The following is an 8,869-nucleotide window of genomic DNA, read 5'->3' on the forward strand; positions in this document are numbered from 1 at the left end:
GCCGGGCGCTCGGCTGAACCGTGGCCTGAGTGTCAGTGCTAAACAGGATTGTTTGGACCTCTCTCTCTCTCTCTCTCTGACCTGACCCCAACAACCCACTTTAACAGACTGTTTCCAGAACAATCCATGAGAGGCTCGCAGCCACAGCGAACAACAGCAGGTCTGCTGTTCAACAAAGGGAGACAGACAAATGGTTGGACACATAGATGAAAGCGGATGGGTGATCCTCAGCCTTGTCTTACTGTCGTCATACACTCCCACTGCAGAGGCCACAGGAAAACAGGACTACAATAAAGAGAGCATGTGTACAGTGCACTGTTACACAAATGTAAAACACCTTGCAAGTCAAAATGACATGAATTACATGTGTACTACAAATACAAAAACGCATCTTTGGTAGACAGTTGATGTCTTGGTGTCTGGATGAGAACCAAATGGGTAACATGATATAACTGATCAATAACAAGGACACTGTGTACTTTAAATCTAAAGCTGGTGTACAGGCTCTCAGTTGTGACTTGTTTTTTTCTGTGCCTTTGTATAAAGACTTGATACATCATTGTAAAACTGTGCAACGCCATGTCTGCACAATGTGGACCAGAAGAATATCTTATAAGGAAATGAGGAAAAATATGCTCTGGGTCGCTCTCAATTCCATAGAAATGTCAAGCCTGGATTTATCACACACACACTTAAATATGCTGTACACAGTCAAAGCAGCTGTGCAGTAAAATTGTAAGCGCAAGGTTTCTTGGCAAAATCACTTCAGCTTTTACTGTGACTGGGTCTTTGCCAAAACCCAGACTTGGTTAATAATGAGCTTTATATACTCTTTTTCTTTTCAACTTATGAAGCACTTGGTGACCTCTGCTCTTTAAAGGTGCTAAATAAATAAACTTTACTTACTTAGCTATTCTCTGTATCAGTCTCCATGTTCCTAAACAATTCTCTTCCTGCTCATCCACACGCCCTTGTCAGAAACTCTACCACCCTTCAAATAAACACACGTAAGCGCAGATCAAACACTGGCTCTCACGCCACATCTCCTCCACAATTTCAGGAATATCACTAAAGGTGCCAGTCAGCCCTTGTAGAAGTGAAATAGCCAGTCTGTAACCAAGCAAGGAAAACATGAGCCGAGGGCAGACATAGGCTGTCTGGTATGATGAAAATGCAGGTCCAGTACGTCTGAACTGCTAAGTAACAGTGGTCAAATTCTCCACACTGTTCCCACAACACACCTGTTTTAGAAATCATATGCTATTTAAAAAGTTAAACAGCTTCTGACCTACTGAGTTCTTTATAATAAGTGAAAAAACTCACAGGGCATTTAGGCTGAGTGGTCATCAGTCAAAGCACACCCCACAGTTCCTCTCACCAGGACACAAGCACTACATATAGGTTTATTTTTGTTCTGTTTTGTTTCAGTCTCCAGACACGATTGGATTACTGCAACAGATTGGAGACATAATGGAGAATCAGTAGCAGCAAGCACAGGGCTGATGGCTGGACTGCTGGGCTCTCGTGACCTTCAAAATCCCGACTGTGAAATGTTAGATAAGCACAGATATCGGGATTTTATTGGATACAATCAAGAAGCTGCATGTGGAGTCAGCTTAGCTCGGCCTGCAGGGGATCTGCATCATCAGTTTAACTGCTCTGGTCCTTGAATACGATTCACAGAATCTCACCCCAAGCAAGAGTTAACTCAGAAAATGTCTTTGTAGTATTTTAAAAATACCCTGTTTTAGGGTTGAAAAGGCATGAGATTTTCACAATATGATAACCATCAATTTTCATAACATGTTATACCGTGAAACCGGCGTATCAATGCAACCCTACCCTGTTCCAGGACCCCTGGCTGCATGGCAACAATGAAATAGTGTACCAGTGACAACAACTAAGTACTGAATACTCTAACGCTGTACTGTATGTACATGGTCTGGGGCAGTAGTCATTGTCTTTCTGATGTCTTGTGTGTCAGTGTGATTACATAATTGGCTTAAGTTACCAAACATGAGTGTGTTTTTCCCAAATAGTGAGACAAGCAGAGGAGCATTCAATACTTGGTGCAGGGCAGGCAGAGGGAGAAGGGACCAACACCATATGTGTGAAATGCCCAGTCAAACTGGAATATCTGGTCATCAATCTCAAAGACATAAAATGAGATAAAATCCAGACGCTCTGCTCTTGTTCAACACAAATATGCAGGATTGGTGGCTCTGACTGACACACACACCATCTCCTACACCAGATGATGCTGTGAAACAGCAGCCAGTTGCTATTTTGGATTGTTGTGGTGTGTTCCATTCCATTTTCACTGTACCCTCTGGAGGTGTGTTTGTTTTCATCATCCCTCTGAGGGACAAGCTGTGTTGCGGAGTAGTGTCTGCCTGTGTACACCAGCACTAGGCAGCACTGCAGAGTTGGCAAACAAGTGCCTGTGTTTGTTTGTGTGTGTGTGGAGGATAAATGTCTAAACAAGGCAAAACACCTCTAACCACACTAACAACAAATGATGATGGCTGAGTGGGGGGATTACCAACAGGAAGACGACTTTAGCTTTTACTACTTTTGGGGCAAAAATGTAAGTTTGGCCAAAGGGCAGCACCAGACAAAAAGACCTCAATGTTGCCTGACTTAAAATGGCATGTTTGACAATGCTTTGACAAATGATAAGCATATAATATCCAAGACAAAGAGAGGGAATGAAAAGACGGAGGGGAAATATACTAGGGGCAAGAAATGAAGATTGTGTTCCTTAGAAAGATTTTATAGGGTTTATTTCCTTGTGATTTCCTCCATAACATTGTACAACAGAACCACAAGTTTTATTGAATGACATGAATATAAGAAACCCAGGCAGAGGGCTCTGCCTCTGTATTTGTAATTCAGAGAGCGTTTTACTGTAGTTCCACTTAACATGAGGAGCAGTGAGGACATGGTCACCCTCTGTGTTCACAGAGTCACATGATTCAACTGAGTGAATGGAGAGGGGGTAAGAGAAACATAGAAAGACAGAAGCAGAGACGAGCTGCCCGCATGGAGCAATACAGCTTGATACTCTCTGAGACAAGGGCTTAATACAGCAAGCTTATTATATTCAACCAACAAGCTAGCACCAAGCTAACCCATGGAAAACATGATGACATGGCACAAAGGGAGCAAGAGAAACTTGCCTATCCCATCCCAGCCAATCCCAGCCAATCCCAGCTCTGCCCTGCCCTGGAGTCCAAGGTTGACATTCAGGTTTATTAAGTATGCATATCTGTGGGAACAACTGGCACGGGAGAGAGTAAGTTGTCCCGCCTTTATTGATCTGAGGGCACAGGCTGTTAAGGAGAAAGAGGAGGAAAACTAGCTGCATTCTTTTACTCTTTTCTCCTGCATTTTCATCTTCACTAACCCCTCCATGTCCTGTTGACTGACACTTTCATTCTGTCATCTCACCCTCCTCCTCTCTCAACCTATAGCACCGTTACTAGGGTCTCCTAAGTGGGCCTCAGCAAATCTCGTCATTACCGGGGCAGGAAAGTGAAAGGGGACCACAGGGGACTCAGCAGGGGCAAAACAACAACAACAACAAACATCAAAACATCCAAATTCCTGCGAGGCTGCCAGACGCCTCCAACCAGCCAATCATTATACAGAGGAGAGCAATTATGAGCCAATCGACAGTGTAGACCTCCACTGGGAGAGCTGTTGTTTTTTTTATTCCCCTCTCAAAAGCTGGTGCCAACATGCTGTGGGGGTCAACACAAGGGAATTCCCCTTTGGAGGTCATTAAGATCAAAGCAATAAGACTGGGAAAAATTCTACATCCAGATTTGGATGTCCCTGAGACTAGTGCTTGTTGACAGGCTTTCCCAGATTAACATCTCTCTCTAAATATGTCAATTAAATAAGTCTGTGTAGCAGAAAAACAGCATTGCCTGTGGGTCAAGTCGCAATTTGCTGTACATCATCCATCCATCCATAATCTATACCACTTATTCCTTATTCCTGAATAGTGTCATGTGGTGGGGGGTGGGCAATCCCAGCTGACATTGGATGAGAGGCGGGGTACAACCTGGACACATAACCAGTCTATCACAGGGCTGACATGTAGACAAACGCACACCTTCACTCACTCTTACAGTCGATTCGAGTCAACAGTCAATTTAAGAGATTCTTCGGAAAGCTTAATATAACATTTTCCAGTTAGTCAGTTCTTTAGTATCCAGATGACTAAATGAATGACCTCTATCTATTGTATGTATTGTTCATCTTTTTTCACTTTCAGCATGAGCAAGCCAGAAAACATTTCTGAATGACGGACGTTAACACTGATGTACAGGGGAACTTTTTGGTGCTGTGGTCTGCCAAGAATAACTGAATTTGTCCTATTTCAAGGTTGTAAACTTAAGAGACCACAGAACCTATTTTTGCTCTTCCTTTTTTTTTTTACACCATTTGTGAATATGTGTTTTTATAGGCCCACAGCAAATGTTTTTTACATAAATCTGAGATTATTGCAGTCTATGCGTAGGCAGAGATGCAACACAGCTGAACAGAGGTGTCGGTGCTAAACTTCTCAAGATCAAGTAAACGTTTCTGTGTAAAGGGAGTTTTTCCTCCCCACTGTTACCAAGTGCTTGCTCAACGGGGTTTCCCTCTGTAATAATGGTCATAATAGTAAGGTGTAGGCCTGTCCTGAGATGACCTTTGTTGTGATTTGGCGCTATACAAAATAAAATTTGATTTGATGATCAGTTACATACGTGGGTAATCTCATTGGTTTTTTAAATATTTTGAGGAGGTTTAGTTTGATCAGATATTGCAAAAGCCTGTCTTGTAGAACATCCAAGAATTTGGTTTTATGTTTTGTTTTCAGCCTGTATGGAATCTACCTGAAAATAATCTGAAAACCGGTTCCACAGGGAGAACCACTATCATTCGCTCCAATGCTTCACTGAAATCAAAATGAGAAAAGAAACGGTTAATACAGTGCTATATAACTCACAAGATTGTGCAAAGAAATCAAACACTCCTCTTATGCTTTCTGCACACTGCAGCTGGGACGTAGCACATTAACAATTCCACCCAAAACGTAACAGTAGCTTATGAGAGATGATCCTCTGAAAGAAGAGTCAGTGTAAGTCACACTAAACACACACAAACAGTGCAAGGTTCTGGATTTCATTATCACGGCACTGTGAGGAATTTTCTATCAAAACATCTTTGGCGTAACCAGAACCAAAATGGAGCGACCCCCGTGTGTGGGCACGAGGCACATTGGTCAGTCAGACCTTTATGAGCTGAAAACTGCTGTTCAGGGTGCTGACTTATGCAGCTGTCTTAAGGAGCCCCATATGCCTGTTACTTTGGTCCTACCATACCAGCACAGTACACAGAGTGCTCTTTGAACCAAATCATAAGACTGCACTAAAAACCCTACAGCTGTTAACTGTTCTGCTTCCTAGGAAGCTCATACAGCATGGAAAATGACCAATGTTCGAAAAGGTAGCTCTCTGTTTGGAACCAGCGTTATTGACTGATGTTTACAGTTACAGCCTGTATCATAGTTTAATCATTAATTTAAGAGACAGTCTGATCCACCACAGTAAAGGCTTAATATGAGAAAAGAGCTGAGAATCATAAAGTGAATATGATTTGTGTTGACAAGATTTTGGCTCCAGAGTGCTGCGGCACTTCTGTTGCTACTCAGATGGAAAATATTACATAAGGTGCGGATGCTGCTCAGTCTGACAAGCTACATATTACTGCAAAGGCAGCAGGTAGCAAAGCATAGGAGCTCAGGGGTTATTCCCAAACAGAGAGCAGGAGGTTTGCATGAGCCATTTCCCTTTCAAACATCCTCTGTGGCAATCTGACCAACCCAGCTCCAGCTGGACCAGTTCCATTACCTCCCAATCAAATGAGGAAGAAGTAGGAAGGCCACAAAGGAAACCACACACTCACATTCCAGTCAGATTTGCATGATTATTCATTTTCTCCAGTTGAAAGTACGTCACACTTTTACCCAAATTAGTAATGCTTCAAGCGACAATGTCATGATATTTTAACAGATGTTGCTTTTATCAGTCACTTTGCAATGACACAGGACTAGAACATAAAAAGGTCACAGGGCAAATTCAGATGCAGGACAGCGCAAATGCCCTTCACTCTGCAGTTGGCCTAACTGTCAAAATGCCCCGTGAACAGATGTGAAACAGAAAGAAACAGCAAAACGAATCGGAGTGCTTTGTCAAAAACCAAATTGGGCCTGAATTTCAAGAACAGGAACGAAACCAGAAATAAAACTGAGAACCAATCACAGTGTACCAAAAGCTCTTCATTATGACAAAGCAAAATTCTCTCTCAAACATACAAACTTAATTTTGTCCATTAAAATGAGCTGTTTTATCAGATGTTGTTGCTGAGCTTCACCGCTGGCTGAGCAGCAATCGGTCTAGACAACCAGTAATCTCTACTTCTCTGAAGTTTTTTCATAGTCATAGCCCAGTCTCACAACCCAGGTTGGTGGTGAAAGGATCAGTGGAAGAATCATTAAGGCTGGTTGACAACCAAGAGGAGAAATGTAGCACTTCACTGTAAAGACCAGTGATATACAGACAACCTGTCACCTGGCCTATAGGCATATTGTACCAGAATGACCAGTCTCTTAACAAAAGGTTCAACTGAGCCCATCTCTGCAATATGTAAACATGAAGGGACCTTACAATAAACTGTTCAGATCAGGTTTCCATTATGATCCTGTTTTAAAACCTGTGACTTTCTTCCTCTAACCCCTAATGCGTTACACAACCTATAACATGCTCCCATTGCAGTGGACAGACTTCCAGCTCCCCACAAAATGTGTACGACAGAGTTGCAGACATACACAATAAGCGTCCTCATTAACTGGAAAACAGCAGCACAAAGTAAATGTTGATGCAGCAAACAAACACTAAAGACTGCCCGGCAGCGCCCCATTCAATTTCACACAGTCACCTATTTCATAACTAAAATTATAGTAAAAGAATAAAGCAGAACCGTATATCCATATAATCTGACCTTTATTTCAATAACACAAAACGTACTGTGGAGCTGAGCAGACATGATCGATACATTCAGCCTCCACGGTGAAGCCAGGTGAGTTATTTTCAGGAACTGACAGCAGACGCCGAACAACTGACTTGATTCAGTTGAAGCCCACACCTGCGGGTTTTCACCTGTCGCTACAACACCTGACACGAAATGGCATGTGTGTCAGGCCGCTGCCTAATCTCATTTCGCTTATATTTCCCCGTAGCCCGCGTAAATCTTCACAAAAGATCTACACTGTTTCGCACGATACATCAAACTCACAGTAATCTTGCCAGCCAAGTAGTCGTACAGAAATATGTTCCGGAGTAGCTGCTGCAGTCCTCACAGACAGCCTTGTCCTCAAGCAGATGGTCCCTAACCGAGAAAAAAAAATGCGGCTAAGAATAATATACGCAGTATTTATTTCTGTCACTGTGCACTGCTCAGGGTCTATTCCACTACTGGGAGCAGCAAGACTCCCAGCGCGTCTCCGTGTTCCTGCCCTGCCTGTTTGCATACGACCATGCCATTCAGTGCGCCACTGGATGCAAAACATAAAACGCGACTCGAACATGCCCTCTGCAGGCCTACATGTAAGAATATCCCAAAACCTGAGGCCAAGTCTATGCAGCAGCAGCAAAGATTTCTCTCATTTCATTAGCTACTGTATGTATCAGTTAGTATGGCAGTAATGTACAGTAGCTCCCCCAAGAAGTACTTTGGAATTCCTTCAAGTGTGGTATGGGAGTTTTGGTAAACCTGTGATACTGAGAGGGACATAGCAACTTGTGGTAGAGGGTTGTAGCTACAACAAGAAAATAAAAGAAAGCCTACTTTGTAGAAGTTATTGCTCAGCTTGATTCTAAAGCTATAAAGACAAAATCCCAAGTTAGAGTTAATATTTTAAAATATAATATAGTGGAGACAGGGAAAACAATGTGGTCCACAATTGGAATCTTAGATTTATAAATATCTAGCCATAAAACCCTCAGTGCCTCCTGGAAATAAACTCTTATGGTTAAAAAAAAAAACAAAAAAAGGGAAAATCACCTTAAACCCTTAAACTTTTAATAAAATAGGTCATAGTACAAGATCTATGAGCAATTTTTAAACATTCCAACAAATTCATCACCAGAAGCCATATCTAAACAGAGCCTTAATATTAATACTGGACAGTATTTTATGCTGTCACTTATTACTGCACTGTCACTGCTGGATAATCTTGTTTCTGTCCTTTTACTTTGTCTACTGGTTTTTAATTTCATTTTATGCATTGTATCTCATTTTAAGGTAGGTAGGTACTTTATCGATCCCTCAATTGGGAAATTTCAGTGTTTCAGCAGCAATGGAGAACCAACAACACAGCACCATGAGAAACAAACACCACACACACATCCTGATATACAAGAATTTAACAGTTTTAACTTGATTTTGTCTTATTTTATTCTGGTTTCAATGGTCTATTTTTCCTTTACCTATGCAAAGCACCTTGAGTTGCCTCTGTGTATGAAATGTGTAATGTCAGTAATTAAAGTTGCCTTGCCTCAGATTTATTCCATTTATTAAAAAAAAAAAACAGAAAAGGAGTTTGATTTGATTTATTCTTTCAAACATGTAAAAAACAGTTGATATGTCAACACACATAATTTTACACATATCCAATAAATGCTAATCCATTATCAATTTGCTTATACCTAGTACATGCTTGAATGGAGTAGGAAGAAGTCAGACTTATCCAGTCCTACCCCATGACATCATCTTACCATCATTGGTTTGCAAGCAGTAAATGATTCACTTCTAC

General features: G+C 41.7%; 1 protein-coding gene across 3 annotated transcripts in view; it reads right to left on the reverse strand.

The window, feature by feature from the left end:
- Window positions 1–7,675, reverse strand: part of pip5k1bb (phosphatidylinositol-4-phosphate 5-kinase, type I, beta b) — a 31,127-nt gene extending 23,452 nt beyond the window's left edge. The window contains exon 1 of one of the 3 annotated variants that reach the window (XM_020594515.1): window positions 7,351–7,675. The gene's annotated coding sequence lies outside the window, so the exon portion shown is untranslated. The other 2 variants (XM_020594516.1, XM_020594517.1) reach the window with 2 other exon arrangements.
- Window positions 7,676–8,869: the final 1,194 nt, after the last annotated feature.

This window comes from Monopterus albus, unplaced genomic scaffold (assembly GCF_001952655.1).
Source record: "Monopterus albus unplaced genomic scaffold, M_albus_1.0 scaffold23.1, whole genome shotgun sequence".
NCBI classification, from domain to species: domain Eukaryota; kingdom Metazoa; phylum Chordata; class Actinopteri; order Synbranchiformes; family Synbranchidae; genus Monopterus; species Monopterus albus.